This window comes from Aphelocoma coerulescens, chromosome 1 (assembly GCF_041296385.1).
Source record: "Aphelocoma coerulescens isolate FSJ_1873_10779 chromosome 1, UR_Acoe_1.0, whole genome shotgun sequence".
Classification (NCBI taxonomy): domain Eukaryota; kingdom Metazoa; phylum Chordata; class Aves; order Passeriformes; family Corvidae; genus Aphelocoma; species Aphelocoma coerulescens.
The window spans coordinates 53657998-53684458 of NC_091013.1; the positions used below are offsets into that span (position 1 = coordinate 53657998).

The 26461-nt window shown below is 34.0% G+C and overlaps 1 long non-coding RNA gene across 1 annotated transcript; it reads left to right on the top strand.

Moving 5' to 3' along the window:
- Positions 1–9546: 9546 nt before the first annotated feature.
- Positions 9547–17377, top strand: LOC138118677 (uncharacterized). The gene is made up of 7 exons (XR_011155252.1): positions 9547–9581; positions 10266–10323; positions 10805–10869; positions 13910–14015; positions 14965–14982; positions 16735–16892; positions 17103–17377. It is a non-coding gene; the product is annotated as an uncharacterized lncRNA (long non-coding RNA).
- The last annotated feature ends 9084 nt before the right edge of the window (positions 17378–26461 follow it).

The following is a 26461-nucleotide window of genomic DNA, read 5'->3' on the forward strand; positions in this document are numbered from 1 at the left end:
CTTCCAGATCTATGCAGGAAAGAATGTTTACAGTGTTGCCAATTTCATGGTTTTGTATTATTCATGTTTTTATTAATTTGGATTACATTTTCAAGGACTTACAAAACACTTCCTCCAAATACACAACTTCATTTTTAAAAAACCCAAAACAAACAAACAAAAATTGATGATGATATTTGAAACGGAAAGCAATTCATATAAGATTGCAGTCTGTTCTTTTATTTTCTTGGACTTCATTGTATTTTTTTTTTTTTTCAGAGAGCTGAAATTTAGAAATTTCTGAACTATTAATCTTTTATTTTCTTGGACTTCATTGTATTTTTTTTTTTTTCAGAGAGCTGAAATTTAGAAATTTCTGAACTCTTAATCTTTGGTCCATAAAATACATCATTTTTACCTCCTTGAAAAAGGAAAAAAGTGGGAAATAAATATTGGAACTCAACAATCACTGAACAAATGCTACCATCTAACAAGGAAAATAAGACATCAAAAAGTAGTAAATCAAATCTGGGGGTCAGATTCCAATGTCAGAGAAGTCTGACATAGAAACAAAAACTTAACTCACATAATTGTAATTTCTTCTCTTTTAAAAATTAATACTTAATCCTATTATTACCTCTTCACATTAACTTTGAGGGAGATATTTTTAAATGTGAACTTGTCCTGTTAATGTTCTCAGAGCATTTGTAATCCAATCACTTATATATTAATTTTTTCCCATCGTATGCAGTGTGAGAGAGTATTCAGTTTGGTCGGGGTTTGAATTACTGAATTGGAACTTTTTTTTTTTGTTAAAAACTAAAAAACTGCTGCATATGATGGGAATTACCAAAAAAAAGGGTATTTTTATTATTCTTGAGTAAGACTGCATGTGAATTCCAATGATACTCAATAGCCAGCGTTATTTAGCACCTGAATGGATAAACTATGCAAACCAAATTGTAAGAATACTTGGTTCACATTTTTTATTGTGCATTTAAACAGGCCAGTGAAGTTGTCTGGATTTTATGAAAAGTGGGAGACAAAAAAGTGACAAAAAGCACTGAATGCATTTTCCCAGGGGCATTCCTGGGAAACACCTATTGCCTGAATAGTAACACAGAGTTTTCAGAGAAGAAAATCAGCAAGAACTTTTTTTGCATTATTATGTTTTTCAATAGAAAATAATGAGTTAATTTCATTTTGCTTAACCAGCTGGAAGTTCAGTGTCTGCTCTGCTCTTAGATCTTTCTGTAACTAATAGAGGAGTAGTAACTTCAGTCATCTCATCTATATTAGATACATCTCAGAATAGTTGATTTTTCAGTTCATTGGCTAAATGAAGAACAAACCATAGATTAAGCACTTTGTAGAGGACCAGGTATAAGTGCATTAACATGTTTATCTCAAACATTTACTGTTGAGCTGCAACAGGAAAGTTGTGGTTGAAAGAGAGTGTCCCGTGGATGTGGGGCAGCACTGTGCTGAACCAAATTCCCTTTCAGTTGCTAGGCTTGCAAGTCTTCCTCGAGACTCATGCTCAGTGGACCTGCATCAAGAGAAAGGTCAGGTTCTGGGCACCTCACTAAAGGGGACTCCAGGACCATCAAAGACCTCCAGTTCCCCCGACTCATTTTATGGAGGGCTCTAAAGGGTTCTCTCCGCATGCATGAACATTAGCATAGAGTGCAAAAAGTAAGATTAGGGAAGATATAAAAGGGAGTGGATCCATCCTGGGTTTTTGTTGATCCCAGATCCTGGGCATCTATGGAGGCAGAACCAATGTGGGATCTATGGACTGGTGATCTTCCTTCACTTTCTCTCTTTTCCATCTTTAATCTCTCCTCTCTTGTCGTATCTTGGCAGGTGTGAAAATAATATTCTATCCCTTACTCCATATCAAAGTTTGTTGAGAAAGGTGGCAGCTGCTGCTGCCTGTTCCGAGCTTCCCTTCCCCCTCCCCAAGACAAGCCAGGACTTGCGTCTGCCATGTGCTCTGACTCCTTTGCTCCAAGCGCCGGCAAAACCAAATGTAACTCCAACTCTTTAGCAGTGTCTGATTGGCCGCTCACCCCGGGTCCACCCCCAGTCCTCCCCTTCCCCCTTCTCCAAATAAAAGAAGGACCCGAGAGGGGGCCTGCTGTCTTTGGCTTTGCAATCCTTCTGCGAATGCTTGCGTCTGTCTCTGTTTGACAGCTTCTAATTGCAGGAATTGGGCAACCAAAGGCTATATTTCCCCCTCTTTGCTTCTATTGGTGGTATCAGCTTTGCAACTACCATTTGCTGCTTTTAGAGCTACTGAAATGCCAGATTGCCTGTGCTACCTCTCTAGGCTGCCCGAGGCTTTCTAAGGCATTGAACTACGAGACTAGCTGGTAAAAAGCTGTGAGTATTTTCCACAGGGAGCTTGATAGAGTTTTTGTAAATGTTGAGAGCTTGTTAGCCAACACTTCTATGACTACATAGTGGGCTAGTTGCTGCAGTTAAAGCAACTATATAAAAAAGTGTAAGAGTTCCTTGACACGTAGACTGGTTTCTTTACTCAGCCCAATGAGAATGTATAATGAACATCACACCCACTTCTGGGTCTTGACACACTTTAATGACAGGCTGTTAAATTCAGTTGCATCAAATATTCGTGTGCATGTCTCTGCACTGCAGAGTGCCAGCAGCTGCAGAAATGTTCTATATTCAAAATATTTCTAAGGTTTATTCTGGAATGGTCTTCATCAGTGTCAGTGATACTTGTGAAAGAAAAACACGTTTTAAATACTTTTATCAGTCAGAGCCATCATCAGAAATTTACTCAGTTTTTATCAGAGATTTATTATCAGACATTATTACCAGAGATATACTGACTTAGATTCAAATGACACAGAAAAGTTAACATAAGTTTTGGTACTGAGTCAGTGTCCTTTTTGCCAATTATATTCACAAATTAACATGTTTCAGCATATATCTTGCAACTTAAATCTTTCTATACTGAAGAAATTTAGATCTTCCTGGAATATCATTTAGGTGATAGTTTTCTATTCCCTTGCCTTCAAAACCTAGGAAAAAAGTGTCTTTTTTCTATGTGTATGGGTACTTCACCCACACAGCTGGAGTGTAATCTACATATACGTGTTTCTTGGTATTTAAAGGTTGTAGAATGGCAGATATCCAAAGATAAGCAGGTTGTGTAAACAGGTAAGGTTGGTTTTTGGGTTTTTTTCTGAAAATTATGAGAGACATTAAGAAAAAGTGAGTAAATAAATGAGGAAAAAAAAGAACATCAAAATCCTTACTGAAATAAACAGATGACGCAAAAATAATAACAGGTATCAGCAAAATGTACTAATTTGCTTTAACTTTGAAAAATTGGAAACTATGAAAGGATGGTACTAATTTGCTTTAACTTTAAAAAATTGGAAACTATGAAAGGATGGTATTCTCCCATTTGGAAGGAGCAGAGTGTGTGGCTCACAAAATTTCAGCTTCATGCTCAGTGCTTCTTAATAGATGGTCAGATAGAGGAACACACTGCCCACTGCCTGCAGACTTCTGAGACAATATCAAGGTTTGGTATTCAGCCTTTCTGGAGGTCTTGAAAGTGAGCAATCTACTGAGATGGTCATGTATGAAGAAAGTTTACCATTATTTTTTCTTCTGGTGCTTCATCCCAGCATTGAGATCTTAAAAGTCTGCTCATATACAGTGCCCATGTCAGAGTGGCTTTGAACATTAAAAACCTAGTGCTGGTTGTGGATTCCACTTTTTATTCTGTTTTACACATTTAATTTTCCTTTCCTTGAGTGTGTGGTCTGTTGAGGTTCAGCTAAGGTCCTGCATGGGTCAAGACACAACACAGCTATGTGAGGGATCTTCCTAATCTACCCCTTGTTGGGCTGATTGTATCTTGAACTGAGTTAAAGACTTTATGTTCTCTACCTAAACCTGTGTGATACTGTTTGTGGCATTTGCCAGAGGCTGTTTTTTTTTAAAGACTCGAAAATAGTAATACATCATTTGTATTCTGCAGGCTGTACCGGGACACAGCTGAAGCTGGCATTTGGTCTTACCACAATCATTCCCACTTAGAAATAGATCAGAATTTTTTAGAAAAAAAATTTAAGGTAATAATGGATATTAGGATATTTTGTTTGTAAACAATTTTCCTTTAGAATCCAAAATTTGTAATTCAAGTCAAATGACAGAAATCCTTCAAAACATTACATTTCAGCTTATGTCATAATGAATAATTGTCCTTGATATAATTTTTATCCCTACTATCAGGTTGACAAGGTTTATGTAGCAAAAATAATTTTAAAATCCCCCACTATTACCTTTTAAATTCTAATTTATTCAAAATCAGTATTTGTTGTGCATAGTATCCAGTGTCACGTAAAACTGTTTTTTGAATAGAGGAAACCTAAATACACAAATAAAAGGAAAACTGATGCATTCTCTCAGATTCTCAATTACCCTTTTTAGTAAACCTAGTACATGAAATGTGCATGCAATCTATGATATATGTTCACATCCTACACTATATAAAGAAATATAAAATTAGGCATTATTTTAAAAATGCCTGAAAGGTCCATAGAATTGAAACCTGAATATGCAAAGCTGTTACACATGGGTTGCATTACAAGATGAGTAATGTGTGAGCTCTCAGAACAGGACTTCTGTTACCCTGTGAATTTGGTTCAGGAGAGCTGTATGCTTGGGTTTTGCATGCTGCCAAAGTCAGGAAGGTGAAACATCTCCCTGTTGTTATCCCTGCCTCTCTCAATGCTTCAGGCCTCCAAAGCCAGACCTGATTGAGGGGTTATCACCATGATAGTCAAATTTGCCTAGCTGCACATAATTTATCTGTCATTAGGTAAGCTGCCAACATATTTCTGAGGAATTAAACTTTGAGGAAAGTAAGATATGAAAGTGAGTGTGCATGAGCATGCACGTTTTGCTCTGCATACATGTGTAAAAGTTTGCACATCACATAAAACTAAGTGAACTTTTCTGATACAAATGGCTGCATTTCATTTAATTTGAAATCTCTTCCCCAAAAAATGTGACAGGATCTGTGAAAATGACAAAGTGTCATTATAGAAAATTTCACAGTATTTTACTTAGGGGATTGATAAGCATCATAAATGGGGCAGCTTTAACTAGCTCAGACTAAAATGTGTGTTGTTTGAAGTGCTGTTGGATAACAAAATACATGTTCTATTTTATAACTAGCAGAAAATGCCACAGAAAATGTCCCACTCTTTGTTGTGGTTAGTACATGTTTGACCTCATTAAATGTTTTCTTCTGTCTCTGTTCCTCTACCTCTGTTATGAGCACTGCCTTCATCTGGAGTTGTATGCTCTTGGGAAATCCCTGTGGACCTCTGGCCCTACCAAGGCAAGAGACTGCAGAATGCTGGTAGCCCTTCAGTCTTGAATCACTGTGGCATGGTATCTGTGTAAGCATGTGGTTTCTTAAGCATTCAGAATTTCATATGATAGAACATCATATAATTTACTTTAAAGAGAGAACATCAGCGCTTTTTCTTTCATCACCTTCATTTTCAGCATTGCAATCTCTTTCTGTTTATAGATCCATATCAGAAGGAATGGGCAGCACATCAGAGTAAACTTATAAGGCCACAAAAGCTGATGGTGAGTCTTGAGCCTTAATACTTCAACAGTGATTATGCAGTTTTGGCTGAAATAGAGTTAAACATCAGGAAGAATTTGGACAAAATTAGACCCCAGAACTATAAAACTTGTGGAAGAATGTTCTTTCCTGATGAAAATTTTACATCTCAGCTTCCATGGATTTTTTCTTTTATAGTGTAAAATTAGAAAAAAACTATGCAAAAAAACTATGGAGCCAATGAGAATGTTTGTCTCTAAAGGGCTAATTGCAATGTTTAACAGAAGTAATACCAAATCTGACATTTTTCATGTTATTTTGTGAGGTTCATGAAATAAAGGATGTTTCAGGCAAAACAGGGCACTGTGTGTACATACACGATATCTAAAGAATACACTTTACTGATGGAAAAATAACTGGCATATGATTTTTATGCTCTGGATGTCACTATTCCCTGCAAAGTGTTTTATAAGTCCATCCTAAATAAATATCAGTGAATAAACACCTTGTCAGAGCTTCACTTTGTAATGTCTTTTTCTACATCAAAATTAATTTAATATTTACATCAAAAATTAATTTAGTCAATCCATGAAAAAAAGTTATAATTCCCTTAAAATAAATGAAAAAAAAAGAATTACCCTGTACAGTTTAATTTAATTTCTACATAATGTGCAATTTTAGACCAGAAGTTAAAACAATATATTTTGATAAGGAGTTTTTTATCAACCATATTCAGTCTCAAGTAAATGAATCTTTGGCATCTTGCTGTAAAATTACACACCAAAAGACCGGACGCATTATGAATTCAGTGACAAAACTCACTTCATTATAATTTATTGCCTATCAGATACTATAACCTACTTTGGAAGAAATTTTGGAAGGGCAATCAATTATGGAAGACACCATCTGACAGTTGGAATACTGTATATAACATTAGTCAAAATATTATAATTTCAGGACATGAAGTCAATTTTTTTCAGAAACTGCAAGTTTAGATCAAAAGTTTTCAAGTTAGATCAAAAATTTTCAAATCTCATGCCAAAATGTGTGTGCGTGTGTATATATGTCACAGAAAAAAACAAAACGAAACAAAACAACCCTTTTATTTACATATTGGAAAACCTATATAACGTAAAAAGTCTAATGTAAAAAGGTGGAAATGTAGACACAGGAAGTTTGAACTATTGTAGTCTCCATGATCTAATGATATCAGGATGAATTTGTGATGACCACTGGATATGGGGAAAAAGGTTTATGAAAAATAACTTAAATATTTTCATATATTATAGGTAAAGCAAAAAACTTGCATTCCGGAAATCTTGTCTACTCTTCCAAACTGTTAAGGCCAATACTGAAATATTTATTTCTCAGAAGAGAAATTAAAGAATAAAAAAATATTTACTTGCTTTGTGCTCAGGAAGTAATGAAACTCCAGTCTTTTGTTTTCTTTGCTAAATAATAATGGATACTTCTCTGAAAAGAGTTTCTTTTCTGCCATAACACAGAACAAGCTGATAGGTACACTCTAAGAACAGGATTGTTCTGGCCGAGCTCAGAGAGCATGCAGGGGGCACAATCAAATAACAGTCACAATCAGGATCATGATCATGATAATTCATGACAATGATAATCTCTTTTTTTGTAGATTTTTTTCATTCATGGATATTTTATGATTTGGGAACAATGTGAACCTAGAAAACTACAAAAAATGTCTGAAAACAAAGGGAAAATTCCAAACCCAAATCAGTATTCTTCTCTGTTTTTCATTGTAATTACTTACACTTATTTACTGAATAAAACATTTTTATTATAAACCAAAGGTGTTTCCAAGGTGGTAATGATAGTGCTGATGCTGAGGAACTTACCACTGAGGAAGAGAGAGTAGTATTGATAGATATGACCTACATGGTAGGTATACAGTTGTAATGTTTAGAATAGATATATATATATATGCATATGTCTATTATTTATATAAATACTTGTAAAATACATGTACATAAATTCATAGGCACATTTTCCTTGATTTCGAGATTCTAGAAGGATTTAGTGATAGAAGCATTTTTGCTGTCATGGAAAAAGGGGTATAGTTTCTAGTACTTACGCTGGAAGAAGTAAACATCTGAAAATGGAAACCCTGAAGGCTCAAAACCATTACACAAACAGAGAGAATTGAAAATGTATTTTTAAAATGCATGTTGTTGACCATTCCAATTCCTGTAGTCATATGACCCACATGTCCAGCAGGGATTTTTCACAGAATCCCATTTAAAAGATTCCCCTCTTGGGAGCAACAAGAACATCTAAGGCCTTAGGACAGCAGTAACTCTAATTTGCAATAGAATCTTAGGGCACATTCTTCTTCTATCATTATTTATAAGATATACTGCTAGCACTCCAGAAGTAATAAACTTAGCTAAACCAGACAGTAAGAGCAACAGATGTGTTATTTAGACTGAATTGAATTTATACTGAAAAGTGTGGCCATGTAGACTTTTATAATGAAAAGTTAAAATTTTTAACTTCCTGAACAACAACAATTATGGTAATATATGCTGTGATCTTTCACGGGGTTATATGCTGTTTAAACTTCATACTCTATGAAGTATACTCTACAGTATAAAAACATGCTTAACCTCCAAAGAAATTACTCTTTTATGTAAATAAATAAAGACATAAATAAATATATATATGTACACACAGAATTAGAGTGTGTGTATATATATATGTAATTGCACTTTTTTTTTTTTTTATTTAGCACTGATGTCTATAGGAGATTTATTCGATCAAATAATGTTCTAAAAATGTTTAGTCTACAGATTATTTTTCAGAAAATTGTTTCTTCCACACTCTCATGCAGTCAAATATAACTTGAACTAACTGAGCAACTAACTCATTAAAAGAAAAGAAAAAAAAAAGGATTTGGTGTTGCATAAGGTCTAGGAAAACTTAATTTTTTCTACTAAATATAGAAATTTCTGGGAAATAACATTGCTGCAATGTGTGCCAAGCTGTAGCTTTGTCAGCTCAACATTTTAGCTCTTCATCAGAGTGAGGTGGCTGTTGGCACTCGATGGAGTTACTTTGAAGATAGCTTCTTGATCTCTCAGCTTCTGGAAACTGTTCTGGTTTTAATAAGTGGAAAACAAACCAGTAGTTTTGGGATTCTTCAGCACAAAATTGTAACAAGGAACTCATTGCAAATATAAGTTTTGGGGTTAATGCACATGTCACAGTAGTGTTCAGTCAATTCTTTTCCATGTACATTTGCCTAGCAGTGCTAAATTCTAGTGAAAATCCAAGCATGCTTTTGTTTATATTCAGATCAGAAGATAGTGTCAAAACAAGAACCAAAGCCAGAGATGTATAGGAAGGTAGATAAGAATTAATCCAACATGATTAACAAAGGTACCTCACTCTTTAGACTTCTTGCACAGGTATGTTCAGAAGTGGGTTTGGGTCTTTTTTGAGACAGAAGAAGTAGTGCAGCAGGAAATTCAGGCCGCTGAATGGAAACCAGGCAGAAGCAGCAATGGCAAATTCCCAGAGTCAGGGCCAGTCCAGCCGCGGGGCACGGTCTCAGCATGCCCTGTGTTGGCAGGAACAGTAACTTGAGCCAGCATCTGATAGAGCAGCAGGTTACTGAGGGGAATCAGTACAGCAGCAGATGTGTGTTGGGAGAGACCTGGCAGGCTATGTGAGATTCAAAAACTGGCAGGAAAATTCACTGGACAGAGCCAGGACTTTGCCTGGGAAACCATTGAAAAGATAAAGAGGAAAGGGGTTTTATCCAGACTGTATAGTCAGATTTCAGCTGAGGGGTTTTTTTTACTCTCTGTGACCATAATAATTGAACATAATGACTACTAATAAATTACAGGTGAAAGAGAGTATCTTGCACATATAAGAGTCTCTGGCCCTCTTCATTTGAAAATAAAAGTGGTATCCTGTAGATAAGAGCACACACATTTTTAATGCATGGGTAAGTTTTTTCCTGCCAAAGGGAGTTCTGACTGTTTTTGGGGAAATATTTGTGTCCTTGTCATGCTAGAAATAAACACCACTAAACAAGCTACTACTCTTCTTACCCCTTCTTGGCTTACCTAACTACCTGTCCTACAAAATCATTCTCTCTCTTTAGTGATTGCTTTTCCTCCTGGGGTCTGTGCATATCAGATATTTACTGTCATACTGACTAAAATTAATTTCCCAGAAATTTGCAAAGCAATCATATTCATAACATTTGCTGAAGAGATCAGAATATGCAAATCATACAAATAGAATGCAATTATAAACTGTTTCAGGAAAGTTCTGTGTGCATCCCCCTCCCTACAGACCAAGATTTTTTTTATCTCAAAGCCTCAGCTGATATTTCTGTAGTTTGTATTGTTCTAAAGAAGAATAGATGAAAAGGTCCATTGAACAAATTTTGATTTGAACATAAATAAAAATATTTGGTTTCCAGACAGATAACCACATTAGTCTTACTCTAAAGGTTACAGATGCTTTATCTCAAGGTCAAGATTTAGCCTTTCTATAAAATAGGATGATTCTTGGCTACTATCTTGTTGCACTATAAAATATAAATCATACACTGTAAATCAAAAGTACTGACTCAGTAGCCTATGGAGTTTTTTCAATTATTTTTCTTTCTTCTTTCTATCAGAAATCATTTTGACTGGAGTCAGCTTCTCCTTATTCAGATACTCACTATGTACACCTTGGTAATGAAATTTTTTAATTTATTGGAAAGACACCCTAATTTACAGTTTTAAAAATGATCATAACTATATCTTAGACATTATCGAGTATCCAGTTTTGTCTCTAACTGCTGCTAGAGAGACAGTGAATTTTTGTAGCTCATGTGTAATACCTACCAACAGAAGGGAAATGTCTTGAATAGCCTCAGGTGTTTCTGGTCACATTAGTTTTAAGCAGATAAATCTGTTCCTTTGTGTCTGCTAGAGGATAATTTGATTACTGCATAAGATCATGTGGCTCAGGAAAAAAACATAAAAAATTATATATACATGCATCATCTTTCTTTTCTCCTGAAGTATGGTCCCTCTGCAAACTGAGATAATTGGGGAAAACCAACTCTAGTTGAAAATATTTTTTTTTCTGTCTTCATGAAGATAATTAATTTCTCAAAGTGTGACTCAGTAAAAGAGAGAGAGTTTTTACTTTTTTTTTTTTTTTTGCCAGGCATTTCATGAAATATATAGCATTCCCCGTTTATTATTCCTGAGTCCTGATTAGAGTCCAAACAGGTAACTTACATATTTATCTCCTGTGGTATAGACATTTTCTTCAGAAGCATTTATGAAAAATTTGAGGAAACTGAATCTTAGAAACATGGATAGTTTAGACTTTGAAACTCACTCATGTAATGCCTCTACCTTTGTGGTCATGTGTCAGTGATTTATTCCTTTGTTAAGCCTATTTGATATGGCTATTTTTTTTTTGTCTTTTCTAAATAGAACCGATCAATTTCACCTTCTTTCTTTTGTTAAACTGGTTATTATAAAATCAGCTGTCATTATCCTATCACTCTGTAAAGATACAGCACGTTCAAATACTGTATTTTTACATATATGCATTATAGTTTAGTATAGTAGTTACTTCAGTGAATTAATCTGGTGTCCTTGAATGTTTTTACACAGTTTTTTGCATTCCATGAAAAGAGAGAATTTTAATTCCTCTTTTCTTAGTTTCTGTATTATCAGATAATGAAATGGGAAGAAGTCTTACCAGAGATTTAAAAAGGCAAATATTTCATTTTAAGAAAAAAATTTAAATATGTACAGTGTGCTCCTCGATGTACTCAGTGTTAGGATGTTTTTGCATAGAAACAATGAGTTGTGATAACTGAATTATTCCATAAAGATTGTTATTTGGATCATGTTTTCTACTTTCAAGGTCAGGCTTGTACCAGAATCTGTAAATTTATATTTGTTTTCCAGTTACTGTTTTTTACAGTTCTAAACTAGACAGCGGTGTTGTTTGCACTTCTGTTTTCAAAATCAATCATAAATATGTACATCCACTTACAGATATCATTACTATCTCATCTAAATATTTTTGATGTCATAATAAACAGAAAATCAAAAACCAATATAAGTTGTGTTTGAAAAGAATTTGGACTTACGTTGAAGATGTGTTTTATTTTGTTCTGGTTTATATCTAAATTTTTAAGGTTTTGCTCTCAGGATGAAATGTAAGTTGACTTATACTAAGGAACGTAACACATGTCATGTTCAGACTCTTTCATAGCTGTATCTTTAAAGACAGGTAGATAGATATGTACATACATATGAAATGTGTCTTTTTCAGTCAAAAGGTTTTCCAGACTACATAGTTTTAAATGATGTTTTAAAATTACTGAATAAAGGGGTTTTGATTTTTTAAGAGTCTGTGTTCTTAAAGTCATTGAATCAGTTTAGTTTTGTTGCTTTGTAAATCTACCTCATTGCAGGGTGAGTATCCAATATGCTCAAGGAAGTGTTTGATTAGCTTAGTATTTCAAAATTAATACTAATTATGGAATGAAGCTCTCCTTTTCTCTAGATTGCTGTTTTTGCATTTTGTACGTAAAGCCATTGTTTCAGACTAAATGTGTGTACTTTGCTCCTTAAGTTAGTCTGATAATTTCCCAAAGATATATTTTACAGTTCACAGCAGGCAAAGTTTTATTAACATTTTACTTGCTTCTGTGACAGAAAGCTGTCTTCTCATTCATGTGTAGTCTATACATTACATGTCCTTATTTTACAGTGATTACTTTAATTGGAAAGAGCTTAGGGAAATCAGGTAAAAAGGATCTGGAGAATATATATGAACCATATTTGTAGTTGACTGCAAAGTATTCAAACACAAGACACATTTACCTGGAGTTCTGTCATCTACTCTATTCACACTATTAAACTGGATCCGGGGCTATGTATTTCTGAAAAATTAAGTCACCTGAACTAAATGGATGTATGAAGTTATGTCAGTAAATGTTCTTTCTCTATATATATTTGTGAAACATTGACCATTGATACCATTACTTTTCAAACTGGAAAAATGGTTGTGGCAAAGTAGACACCTAACAGACATAGAATCTTGGAGAGCAGCTGGGTCTAGCTCCATGGTGCTGTTGAAAGTATTTGGATGCAGTACTAATTAGCTGCAGAATCCCCCACCACCTTTTTAAAAAAAAAAGTATGTGACCCAGAGTAATACTGCAGCCTGCCTTTCTTTCTTTCTTTTTTTCTTTCTTTCTTTCTTTCTTTCTTTCTTTCTTTCTTTCTGCCTGCCTGCCTGCCTTCCTGCCTTCCTGCCTTCCTGCCTTCCTGCCTTCCTGCCTTTCTTTCTTCCTTTCTTTCTTCCTTTCTTTCTTTTTCTTTCTTTTTCTTTCTTTTTCTTTCTTTTTCTTTCTTTTTCTTTCTTTTTCTTTCTTTTTCTTTCTTTTTCTTTCTTTTTCTTTCTTTTTCTTTCTTTTTCTTCCTTCCAAATTCCTTCCGAATTCCTTCCTTCCTTCTTTCCTTCCTTTCTTCCTTTCTTTCTCTCTCTCTCTCTCTCTTTCTCTCTCTCTCTCTCTCTTTCTCTCTCTCTTTCTCTCTCTCTTTCTCTCTCTCTTTCTCTCTCTCTTTCTCTCTCTCTTTCTCTTTCTCTTTCTCTCTCTCTTTCTCTCTCTCTTTCTCTCTTTCTTTCTCTCTTTCAAAAAGTTAAGGGAAAACAAGAGAATATAAATTTGAATTTATATATATATATACATGCTGTATATACAGAACAGGTAAAAGAATGTCAGAGAAAGGAGATTCTGAGAGAAACATTTTTTGAACATAGTCATTGATTTAGAAAAGTATCTTCATTTGTTTCCAGCTGGATAGTCAGTTGATAATGAGTGATCCAGAACTATCATCTGAGATATGTGGAATGCCAAAAGCTACTAAAATCCTCCCTTATTAAGTTGTTTTCTTATGATTCAGATTGTTGGTACCAAAGGTGCCAATCTATTCAAGCTGCTTCTTGTTTTGAGTCAGCCTGGATTTTATGATTTTTAATAGTTCAAAACAATATAAGTAATATGAACAGAGAGGATGAGCCATAAACTGGCCTCCTTAAAAAAACCAATACCTGAGGATGATAGGCTTGTAAGTTTCATAGAATGATAGTCTCATTAACAGCTCACGTGTGATACAAAAAAGTATTTTTTGTTTTGCTTAATTTTTGCTTCATTTTCATCTCCTGTAAAAATGCATTTATTGTTTCTTGTTTGTATTTTAATTTTGTAAACCTTTCTTTCTTTTTCCCTTTATCTGATAGATGATGAAGATGATTTCAAAGAATTCCATTACTCTGGATATGGACTCCCTCTAAAACTGTAACTGCTTTTATAACATTCAACCACATGGTGCATGCATTCCTTCAAGTATGTGAAAAATACGATGGTCTAACTTGGATCATACTTTCTCCAAAACTTTTTCCAAACATTTTTCAATGTACTGAAAAGTACAGTAGAAAAATATCTTGAATAATTTAAATAAATAAGTAATACATTCTTTTAACTAACATGCTTAACTTTTGCTATATTTATATGACAGAGGCCTCATGTCAATAACTGTTCTGTAAATACAAGGGTCAAAACAAAACATTCTCCCTATCACTGATTATTTTATGACTTTGGAATACAAAGTCATATCTTCAAAGCTAGAAACTAATGATGTGAGGCATTTTTAGGTCCAAAAGTTGCACTAAAATCTAAAATAAATGCATTAGCTTTTTGTAAAAACAAAAACCAAACCAAAAAATCCAACCAACCAAACAAAAAACCTCCAAATATTTTGGCATATATCTCTCATAAAACCATACAAAGTCACTTGTATTCCTTTCCTCATTTTGTTGAAGTAATCTATTTTATTCTACTAGATAGACTGTTGGGAAAACAGCCTTGATTCAGTGCTTTGTTTTTAATATTTCCTTTATTACAACCATTGCTTTGAATTTTCTGGCAGCTTCAAGTATCCACTAGCCCTCTACGTTACATTCAACAGATTTTGGTCACCAGCATCAAGATTCTTTCATTCTCCTGCTCCAAATAATAACTGTCATAGCAAGAAGATTAAGTAGGCCTTTTCCTCTGACTAAGTTTTACTTCCTTGTCTACTAATGCATCACTCTCTTTAATAATTCCTATTGTCTGCATTTATTATGGAGTGGGTCAGAATTAAGAGCATACATCCAGTTAAAATTTGAAAAAGTGCCCTAAGGATTTTTCAGAAATGCATAGGAACATATGTCTGAATATTACATGCATACATGAGGGTGTAAAGAGTTTGAACAACTTCAGCATCCATTCTTTCTTTTTTTTTTGTTTTAAGGTTTATCATATAAACAAGGTAAGTTCTCTGTTTTCTCAAATTCCAATTCCATTGGCATTTTAAAGCTTTGGAAATACGTCTTTGCCCTAATCTCTAGCTTTTCTCTGTTTTTATCAATTATGTATGGATCTTGCTCTCTGATGATCAAGTGATGTGAAACATCAAACTAAGTTTTTATTGTGCTAATGAGATAGAACTATCTGACATGTAATGACTTCTATGTCTCCTTGAATTACTCTATATCTCACTTTGTGTACAGATAATTTAGATGATTGATAATCATTCTTTGTTATTTTGCATTACAAAAAAACCCCTTCTCTGTTTTTGTCTGTAAGAATAAGTTGATCATTGAATTTTGTGAAGATCTTTCTTTTTTAACCTACGTTAGGGGATGTACTAGCTCAACCTTTTTTGAATTCATGTATAGCTTGAGTACCATCCAAATTATACTTCAAGTATGCTACCATTGAACAACTGATGACAATGTTCATTATTAAATTTATTTAATCACAAAAAAGAAATATTTGAAAGAATTTTAAATTGAGGGATAATTTTCCATGTTATTTTTCATGTTTGAGAGTGTCCCTTACACATTGAAATTTATCTCAAATGAGCAAAGAACACAACCTGAGGTGTTCCATCTTGGGTAGCCTGCTTGATTTTGTCCTGGTGATGTGGTAAACATCATACTGAAAAGGAAAAGATACTGCTCAAAGGAAAAGATGAAAGCATGACAGATTTGAACTAGAGACAAGGGGATAGACTAGTTTTGTTCTAGTCAGAAATAACATAAATATAATTGATAAATGCTTCTTAAAGCTTAGGTTCATCTCACCCAACTTTATCACATTTGAATTAGTTGGTTAGGTCCCTTTTAATACAAAGAAATTAGTCCTTGCAGAGGATCTTTACAAAAACATGTTAAGAAAAGTCTTAGGAAAGACTTGTTTCCCTTCACTGACTGAAATGAGACCAGAAAAATGGATGTCTTTAGGTGACTGATAGTAAGCTTAGGTTAGATAAACAGGAAATAGACAAAATAATTCAGAGAAAAACAGAAAAAAGAAGAGGGAAGATTTAGAGTCTTGATTAAAAATTAAAATAAAATAAAAAAAAAGCATGTTTCCAAATCTAATAGCAAGAAATATATTAGTTCCATGCATGCTAGAAAGTGGGAGTTGATGAAAAGAGAAGATTCTGAGAAATGAGAAAAGAGGTAGCAATGATACTGTCAGTATTTCATTCAAATAAATGAGCTGTTTTGCATAACAGCACAGCTTTCCTCAAATGGAATTGGAATATGAATATAGGCCATGCTCTTTTCAAACAACTGCTGCAGAAGTAAGGAATTCTGTCAAGCACCATACACTTAAGCCACTATTTACATTAACATGACAATGATGATACTTCAAAACAATCTTTTAGTCTTGTTATCAAACCATTCTGCTAACTGCTTATTAGAAAGGTTCACAGCTGTTAGTGAAGGGGAATGAGTTTGATGTTCTGAATGTCCAGGACCACCCTTAGGCAATCACAGCAGACAATGGGTCAGTTTTGGTGTTGTTGGTTTTGTTTTGGCTTTTTTTGTTCTTCATTCTATTTATAAGTTTTTATTTATATTGAAGAAAAAGTCTGTCATTTAACACATCCACAGTTAAAACTGGGTTTGTTTTTCTCAAAGCAGTATATTGTATAAGGAAACTTACAATGCCTTTTTTTGAGGGTATAGTTATTTATTTAAAAGTCCTGATGCCTAAAATATTTTTTCAGTCCAAGGTCAGTCTCTTCAAGAACTCTGAATTCTCTAAGTGCATAGAGCAAGAAACAAGGGAATCTTCTCCAGTATGCAGTTAAACTATTAATCAATAACTTTTCTGAACTTGCACTGGATCTTTATAAATTGGTTTGAACACTAATTATACAGACAGGTGAGTAAAAAGCTCTTCCAAGATTTTTCAGGAATGTTCAGTTAAAAAACCACTTTGATTTAAGTTAAATTAAAAAAAAAAAATCACCCACGCACATACACAGAAAAAAGGAAAGAATTGTTAAAAACAAAACCCTGGTATTTTCAACTATTTTGTGTTGTGTTCAGTAATTCAATAGTTCAGTAGTTCAATAATTTTTTTCTTCACTAGGGCCTGTGAAAACTGTGAAGACTGTCTGGCCATTTCTCATCTAAAGTAACTCCTTCCCATTGCAAACTCTGCAAGTGTCTGCGGCAGTTTGGTTTCCCCTTTTCCAAAGGCATGTAGCAGTTCAGCCTCTTTAGGACTCCAGTGGTTTGAATGCTTTACTGGCTTAGCATATGGAATCAGAAATAAATTATTTTCTTCCTTCTGGTTTTGACCCTGAGACTGGCAGTGTCCAATGAAGGAATAGGCACAGTCAGGCAACTGGGGAAAGGATTCAGTGATCGGATGGTTCCCATCTCCACAGGATACTTTCCCAGGGGGATTCCAGAATGTATCCTGAAGGAAAATCCTTCTTTTAATTATTACTCTAAATAAAATTATATTATATAGCACCCACTTCATGTTATAATAACACAATGAATAATATAATCATAACATTATTTAGTGACTAATGCTTCTTGAGATAAACTCTATTTCCATATTAAATAAAAATGCCATATATTTTAATATATTGAAGTACAAAGCTCCACTCATGTCTTTACTTTCTAGACACCAGATTTTAGTACCTAGAGAATTGGTTTCCTACATTTCTGATGTATACCCATGTTGTGGTTTGACACTGGCCAAGTGCCAGGCACCCACAAAAGTCGTTCACTCTCTCTTGAAAGCAGTTGATCAATAGTTAACTCATGTAAGCACGAGTTAACTATTAGGAGTCAGCAAATATTAATCACATGCCTAAGAAGCAGGATGCGCCTTAGCCTTGTCAAAATAAGAGAAACAGAATGCACCTTGTCGAGATAAGAGGAGCAGAACTTGTTGAAACCAGCACAGAAACCGCTGAATCAGCCAATGAAGGACTGCTCATGCTTCGGAAAGAAAGGTGAAAAGTGCATTGTGAGGAAGACTACTAGCCTTCATCAGAATGACCCCCGAGGAAGACGCGGAGCCTTCCTCAGTGCGACCACCAGAGTAAACTGTGCTTGCATGTCACGTATGCTAATGATATTAATGACTTCAGAGAAGTAATTTGTATAACCACTCCTATCCCAAGGAATGTAATGGATGTGCATGAATGTAACCATATACTGTGCTGTGTACAGTGCTGTGTGTGCGCGTTAGGAGGAGCGATTGCCCACGCACTCAGTGCTGAATAAAGCAAATGCCCACCTCTCCGACCCTGTCTCTGAAGTGTCTAGGCTCAGTTTGAAGTGCTTCACTCTCCCCTGAGTGTGAAGTGTGTTTCCCTGTATTTTTAAAAAGAGTATCACAGGCTGGTGCATCACTTCTTCACCTGATTTTGATTTAACATACTTTGGACAGTGATTATTCATAATTCCTCCCCACTTTTTTGTTTTGCCATATTGGTGGTCTTTCTGCACCTATTTTTGAAATCCAGCTCATGAAAGGAAAAATGCAGCTTGTTATACAAAATGTTCAAGTTTCTAATTAGGAAAAATGAATTGCAGTTATAGTACATCCTCAGATTGTATTAATATTTAATTTCTTAGCTTCCTATATCAAGGATTAATCAGAGGAAAACTCGTTCTGAATACTAATGAATCAAAATAGGAAATATTGCTAAGGTATTTCTACATTACTTGTAAGGGTTATATTGACAGGCAAAAAACCCCCACAAAACTAGTGTATCATATCTGTATGTGGAACAAGTATTTCTAATTTTCATCTCTTTAAAATAAAGTCTTTTTATTGCAGCATTCTAGGTTGTAGCTACAAACAAATACAAATATTCTGATGAATTCTTTGTCTTCTAGTTGATATGGCCAACTACATACAACAGGAATGTCTGCAGTTTTATTTCTCAATAATTATGTGCTCGCAAAAGTCCTGAGACAGCAAAATTTCCCTTACTATGGTTTCAACAAGGTAGACATAGTCATAGGAATTTTCCAGTTTACAGAATTCAAGTATTGTATTGAGAATATTTGATTCTGATCAGTAGGCAATGTAATCCATGAAGATGTCTCTCAGATAGGTTTTTTTCTCACTCTCACCTCACCTCTCTCTCTTAGCAGTCATCCTGGAAAACTGGTTGGACTGAGATTCTAGTTTTAATAAATTTATAATGCAGCTTTTATCTTTCAGAGTAGCTCAGGTAATATATTTCTTTGTTGCTCTGGAAATACAAAGAACTAGATTCTGCTTGTAATTAACTAGTTGAGAATTCATTCATTTAAAATTCATGTCAAGCTGACATTCTGTAATGAATTTTCGTTCTTTGTGAGGATGTGGGAGAGAAGTGTAGTCAAGGTGATGTAATTTATAGGTGCTTTAATTTAATTCAGTGGCAGCAAATCTGTCATCTCCCCATGGTATCTTTCAGCCTAAGACCTGAACTTTAAAAGAAGTTTATAGATTTTGTTTCCTTTTGGTTAGGTTAAATTATTTGTATCCTCTCCTTCAGTTTTCATTGTTGTAAGCTGTAAGGTGTTCCCTACATAGTCAGAATATTTGGAGAAGAGACTTAACAAAAAGCTTTGTCACTGCAGAAACAGCAAAATATCTTTATTTTTACCCCATCTGTTTTAAATGTACCAGATAACCGCTGCCTAACTGTTGGACAGCCATTGCTACATGTCCTAAATTTTAAAGCTCTTTTTATTTTGCTGCTGCAATTTAAATTAAACAAGGGTTATGTTCAGTTCACACATGAGTTAGAAAAGTCCAGGCATATATATCAGAACAGACGAACTGAGGAGGAACACTGTTTACCAGATCAGCTTGATGAAATAGCAGAAAAACCCCCAACACATAGAAGTGCATATCTATATAAAACACCAAAAAGTAAATAATAGCCCTAACAGTAATGACTTTATCAGCAAAAGAAAGGTAGACAGAATCAATAGATGAAGAATTTTTTTTATTAGATTGTTCCTATTACAAACTTAAATGCTGTCAATTCTTTTTTATATCTTTCAGCATTAGTATTTTGATTCAGGAAAAAAGCAAGAAGGAAGGGAAAAGTCAGATATAACATTGTAGAACAAAGGATTCTGCAAGGCCAAAGACTATTATGGTGTGTAGGGTGAATGACAAAAACATTTCTTGTAATGTTTTAAACAATTACTCAAAACATGTAATTAAATTATTTTTAACACATAGAATCATCTCAATCTGAGAAGTAAAGGAATAATATTGACAACTACTAGGATAAGATACTGTCTAAAGGGGAAGATTAGTGACTTGTCCTCAAAGCCACTGTAAGGATATGTATTTTTATGGTAGTGTGTTGAAAAATTAGGAAAAATTAACTGTTTTCAGTGTTCTGTGGCCAACCAACCTGCTGCAAAAGACCAATGTGTTTGGAGTGAGTTCATACATATTTTACAGGAATAACTCTGTTCATCTTGGCAATAAATTATGCACAGCACACCACAGGACTTTCCTGCATTAGTTGTGACTGAAATCAGAGAAGAGGATATTTGATTAAAAAATAATCCAGTTATTTGGATTGCTACTATCAATATGGCAGTTTTTGAGAGTAGAAAGTTACCTTTAATTCACTACAATACTGTCAGTATGTTAACTGTAATTTTCTTTTTGTTTGATAAAAATAAGCTTTATCTCAAAAAATTTCAGCAGATTTGAGAAGTTGATAAATGTAATTAACTTTGGAGTTTTAGCAACAGGTTCTGGGAGATTGTGTTTATTAAGCTTTTTGGTCTTTCATGAATAGAGCTTCAAATACTCAGCATTTTTCCTTGTATTGAGGCACAATTGTCTAACTACACAGAATTCAGCCTTTGGAAGTAGATATAACTGTGCAAAAGACAGGGAAAGACAAGGCCCTGGAGTGTGTTCTTTCTGTTCTTGGAGAATTTATTGCATATAAATGGCTGAGTTGGATAGAAAAAAATTATCACCATATGGTTTATTGGTTAACTCTTTGCAGTTTCATATATTTTAAGACCAGAAGTTTCATTAGACCATCTAATTTGACCTCCTATATCACAAAAAATTCTATCCATTTATTCCCACATTTAGCCCAATAACTTATTTCATTAAACCTATATTTCAGAAGGGCATTTATCTTGATTTAAAGATGTGAACAGTTCAGTACTTTCCACATTAATCTTTCACAAATTTTACTATTAATGACTACTATTATTTCAACACTTATCAATATCCTTTTTAGTCCTTTTTGTGGTTGAAAGCAATCTTTTTTCATCTGTTACTCCTCTGCTTTCTGTTCTGTCCTTCGTCATTAAAAAATACTTATTTAATGCTTCATATTTTTTCTCTTTTAAGGTATTTATAAATTATTATCAATTTACCTCCAAACCTTCTTTTTTTTGTTAATAATTTCACTGACACTGATTGTGTTTTGTAGTTCTATCAACTTTTTTTCACCCTCTCTCCTAGTAGGTGTTTCTTACTGATATATTAGAGAAACATAGCACATTATAAACAAACAAATTGTCAAAGAGTAAAAGAAATATTACTCGATAAAAGGGTATTATTACTTGGAAAATGAATACTTGAAGATCTTGGAAACAGACAAATAAACTGAAAGAAAAAGCCAAACAAAGCACTGCTTGTGGGGTTTCAAATACTTTTTATCTTCATTAAAATTAAGTAAGTTCTGCTGAGGTAATAGTAGAGTGAAAAGGAATTTTCTGGTATGTCAAGGGGAGTTTTGAGCAACTGGTCTAAGAAATGAAGATAGTTATATTACACTATTACAATTACTTTGTGACATCTTGTTGCATTACAAGATGTCACAAAGCATGGAAAAATTTCTGGCAGTTAGAGGAAGAGAAGTCCATAAAGCAAGCACATGTATCTGTCCTTTCTTCCTTTTCACTAGTGTGGCTGAGGTTTTATAGACTTTCAAATAGTAAAAAAAAATAAACTGAGTTCACATATGTGTATCAGACACTGAATTCTGTTAAGGTATGATTCCTTTTAGACAAATTAACTGTTCAGCTTCCAAATAACTCCATATTCATTTTACTTGTCCTGTTCCAAAATGATGTTAGAAGGTTCAGAAACTTAGATTATTTAATTGAATAACCTAACATCAGCATTTAATCTGATATCCTTGTGTATAGGGATGGCCTCTGATATCTTCTGTTTGTAAGCGCTCAGCCGAAGTCAAAATACAGAATAAAATGTTAAGAATATTTCTGCCCATTTCTCAGTGCCTACTACAGTTTCATTGTATTCTGATTCATTACAGAGGACTTCAGAGAACCCATCTTTATTTATTATTTGTCTATTTATTTACTTATTTAACTTTCATCAAATGGTTATCTGACAACAAGCTGAAAATGTGCATTTTCAAGGCTGTATTCTTGAGCTATGGACAAGAAAAACAATCTTCCATAGAACCTTTCAGATTTATTTACTGGGGCCTGTTTTCAAAGGCATACCTTGAACTGAAGATGTCTTACTGTAGGCTGTAAGTGAAAATATTTCAACATGAGTGAATTTAGATTTCTCTCCTTTTTTTTATCCTTGATGCATAAAATGACTTCTGGATTTTTAAAATTCTTATAGCTACTCATTGAAACTACTACTGTGACAATCTGTATCTGTGTTGAGATTTCTCATTTAGCCATTGCTCATATAGAAAAAGATATTGTTTTGGGTTAAATAAACAAATAAATACTAAAGTAATGAAAGGGAGAGCACTTCCTGTGACAAAATTAAAATCTTTATAGCTATTTTATTATTTGCATGCATAAAGATTCAAAGTTCATCTTAATGTCATCTCTGCCTATTTTTACCTGTGGATGATAAAGAAAAAAAGTCCTTTTTTAATTGTAACTACCTAATTAGCCATGTTTTTTTAAAAAAATACAGTACACCCATTCACTACTGCTTAGGAGTATTTCCTCTCTTTGGTATAATTTAATTTGACATCCAGGTAAGTCAGTGTCAAACTGTGAAAGTCTAGTTAAAAAAAAAATCTAACCTGACATGTGGACAGTACATTAGTTGCAGCTAAAGGGTCTTGCTTGTCCATTACCATTTTGTAGCTTGACTTTTAAATATAATATGTTGTCTTACCAAATTTGTTTCTCATGCTTGTGTCACATTGAATGTTTAGAGGTGATACATTGGCAGATTTCTGTAATTGTAATGGCTTTAAAATGTTGTGTTGTTACTTTTTTTTTTTTAATCTTGGACCTATAAAAATATAGAACCAGTTAAAATTTATATGTTAAGGGCAGGATTTTCAAAATTTTTTGACAGCTTTCAGTGAAATAGCTTGCAAAGTCGGTGATTATTTTCAGTTTAAAATATTACTACTCACAATTTTAACATAAGGTTCATGATAATGCTTTGGGTTTTTTAATTTTTGCAACACTAGCAGTTACAACATTGACTCCTTTTAAAAATAGACTGTGCCTGATTACCTGATTTTTTTCATTGTCAGCTGATTGTTTTGTCTAGAAAACCTCTCTGAACTTCATTAAATGTGTCTGAGGAGTGTCACAACAGAAAGAAGTGGATGAACTTGAGAAAAATAATATTTTACATAAAGGTTATGCAAAACGTGAATAATTAAGGTGCTGGGAATTTATCAGTGAAACTCTGCATGTATGGGTGCTGAGGCCATACTTAATATTTTAAGTAAGGGACTAGATGGAAAACATTGATATCTTGATATTTTCAGAGAACATGGATTTTGATAAAGTATTGTTTGAGATACAAGAAGATTCTGATGTCAAAAGAAAAAACTTTAAAATTGGCTGGTGTAGATTTCAAAAGGTTTCAGGAATAAAAAAAAGCATCAAATTGAAAAAGCTGATAAAAAAGCCATATGAAGCCAAGCAAAGCTCTGTAAGAGGCTATAAGAGAAGAAACAGAAACAATTTTTTTTTAATAGAGTGTTCTGTAAAAAAGAGTGATTCCCGAGGCAGGAGTGGCAAAATAGCAGAAAAGGGCACTGAAATGACATCAAACAGGCCCAACAGTGCAGGGCTAGGATGGTGCTGTGACCAACTGGCTTGCTCAGCCTTCCTCCTCGATGGCACAGAACAGTGAAGTTGTGTAGCTTGAATATTTCTTATATATCTGTGATGAAAGTGTTTTTGTGCCTAAGTCCATTTGATTGCTGCACTCTTATTTTGGTTTGGAGCCGTGATACACAGTTTCTTAAAATAAAAGCATACTCTCTGAATGAGTTGAATTCAGTTTTCTTTTCCAGCACTGTTCAGCTCCTTGCCTCCCGTTTGTTCATGATCTATGTCGTTGCAGAGTTCAGCTTAAAGTCCTTGGCCTTAGAATAACAAAGCACAGTAAAAAAGCATTTTTTGTTTGTTTTAACTTGCTTCTTTCATTTTGTCTAATAATACCTTCTCATACTTTTATACTTCATTCAATTTCCCCAATTTATAAGAGACTGTAGGAAGTTTTTGGGCAAAGAAATGATTGTTTAGTCTGTTTGATGTTCCCATTGCACTCTTTAGTATTACAAAATATATCTCTGAGTTGCTTAATCTCATTTTTTGTTTTGAAATATGAAAGTGCTAGAGCAAGAAAGGAGTTTTTATATATCTACAAAACAGTTTGCAATACTGTAATGTGTTTATGTCCATATCTTGAGTCTTGACATTCTTACTGTTCTTGGGTACTCTCCAAATTCTGTGCAGGAGTCTTTTAATTTGTTTCCATCATCCATAGAGGGACAGTGACAAGATAAAAACACATCTGTGTTTAAGAATGGCAGTTGTCTAGACTTCTGTTTTGTGAATGCTAATAACAGTGTAATTTTAGATTGTTGGCATACAAGAATATAGTAGTGAGAATTTAAATTTCCCAAATTGGTATTAACAGTTTGCAGAAACACCACAAAATGCAACTTGGAATTGAAAAACAGAAACTAAAGCAATAGAAGCTTTATTACCAACTCAAAACATTTAAAGGACAACATTTGATAAGAGATGAAGAACTGTTGTAATACACATACTGATAACATGAGAACCTTGAAAAACTGTTATATGTACATAAACTTTAATCTGATTAAAACCTATTTGGAAAGTCTTTATTTAGATTTTTCTTATCTTGATTCTTAGCTAAGAAGAAAGAATTATTTACAAAAGTTACAAGAACGTGTTTTCAAAGCTCCCTGAAAAAAGATGTGGAGGATGCTTTTGATTAGCTGAAGAGCAAATAGGATCTGGTCAAAGTGGAAATCCCTCTGGGACAGAAGGTCTAAAAGGGTGGTGTGATTGTTGAGAACAGAAAGTAGAAAGCTTGGAAGGATGACAAATAGGTATATTTAATCTGGGAAGGTAAAAGCAGAGAAGAAGGGGAATTTCATTTCAGAGGCTTTTAAGTGCACAAAGAATGAGTGAGATGCAGGACAAACGATTATTGGTTTTGGTAGCAGTAATACAAAAAATGACATGAAAAATGAAGGCTGGGGGGACTGAAAAAATATATATTAAATAAACACAGACAGAAAAATCCCATCTGAAGTACAGTGAGTAAGATTTGATTTTACTGGGTTCCAAGGCAAGAAGGTAGGGACAGTGTTTTACACATCACTTCCCCAAGGTCTAATTCCCAGACAGTGCAAAGCCTTGACATGTGCTTTCAGCATGCATTTTATGGATACAAGGAGTTCTGCAAGGCAAGGATAATTGTAGTATTACAGGGTCCCTGATTTGTTTATGTTTATAGAGTATAGGTGTTACTTAGTTAACAGTGGTATTAAAATTATCTGTATTCCATCATTTTAATCAAAAATGGAGGTACTTTGACTAGAATACTTTTATTAGAGTTAGTAGAAATTAGATGTATCTGTGGATGAGGAAATAGCAGACCAAAAATATTTTTCTTGTAAAATTCTTCTAAGGCTCTGAAGACCTTTTGTGTGGAGTATGGGTGTGTATGTCTGATTCAGAAGAACAAATAGTTTCATATTGTAATAATCAGTGATTTGCTCTCAGTGTCGAACAGGCTGAACAGAACAAGTCATTAAGTTTAAAATTTTGGAGAATGATGAGAAGTCTCATTTTATTTTATAACTTGTCAAAGCTTATTAAGATAAATGATTAAAACTTTTTAGAACCAGATAAAGTTGGTTCTTTTCTCTTATGAGGTTACTCTTCAGATTGTTTGAACCCTTGGGGATTGTACAACTACTTATAAACCTGAAAACCTAAACTCTGATTATTAAATTCACACTCTCCTGGCCCTTGTATAGAAAAGATTTTGTAGAGGAACTACTAACTTTAAAACCAGCACAGACAAATGAAAAAGGAAACACAGGGCAAACAGGCAAGTAAACATCATTAATCTTTAACTAATACTTCTTGTAAGCCAAGGATTAAATTGAAATGAAAAGTCTAAAAAATATTATTTCCAGAAGATGGCACTCTTATACT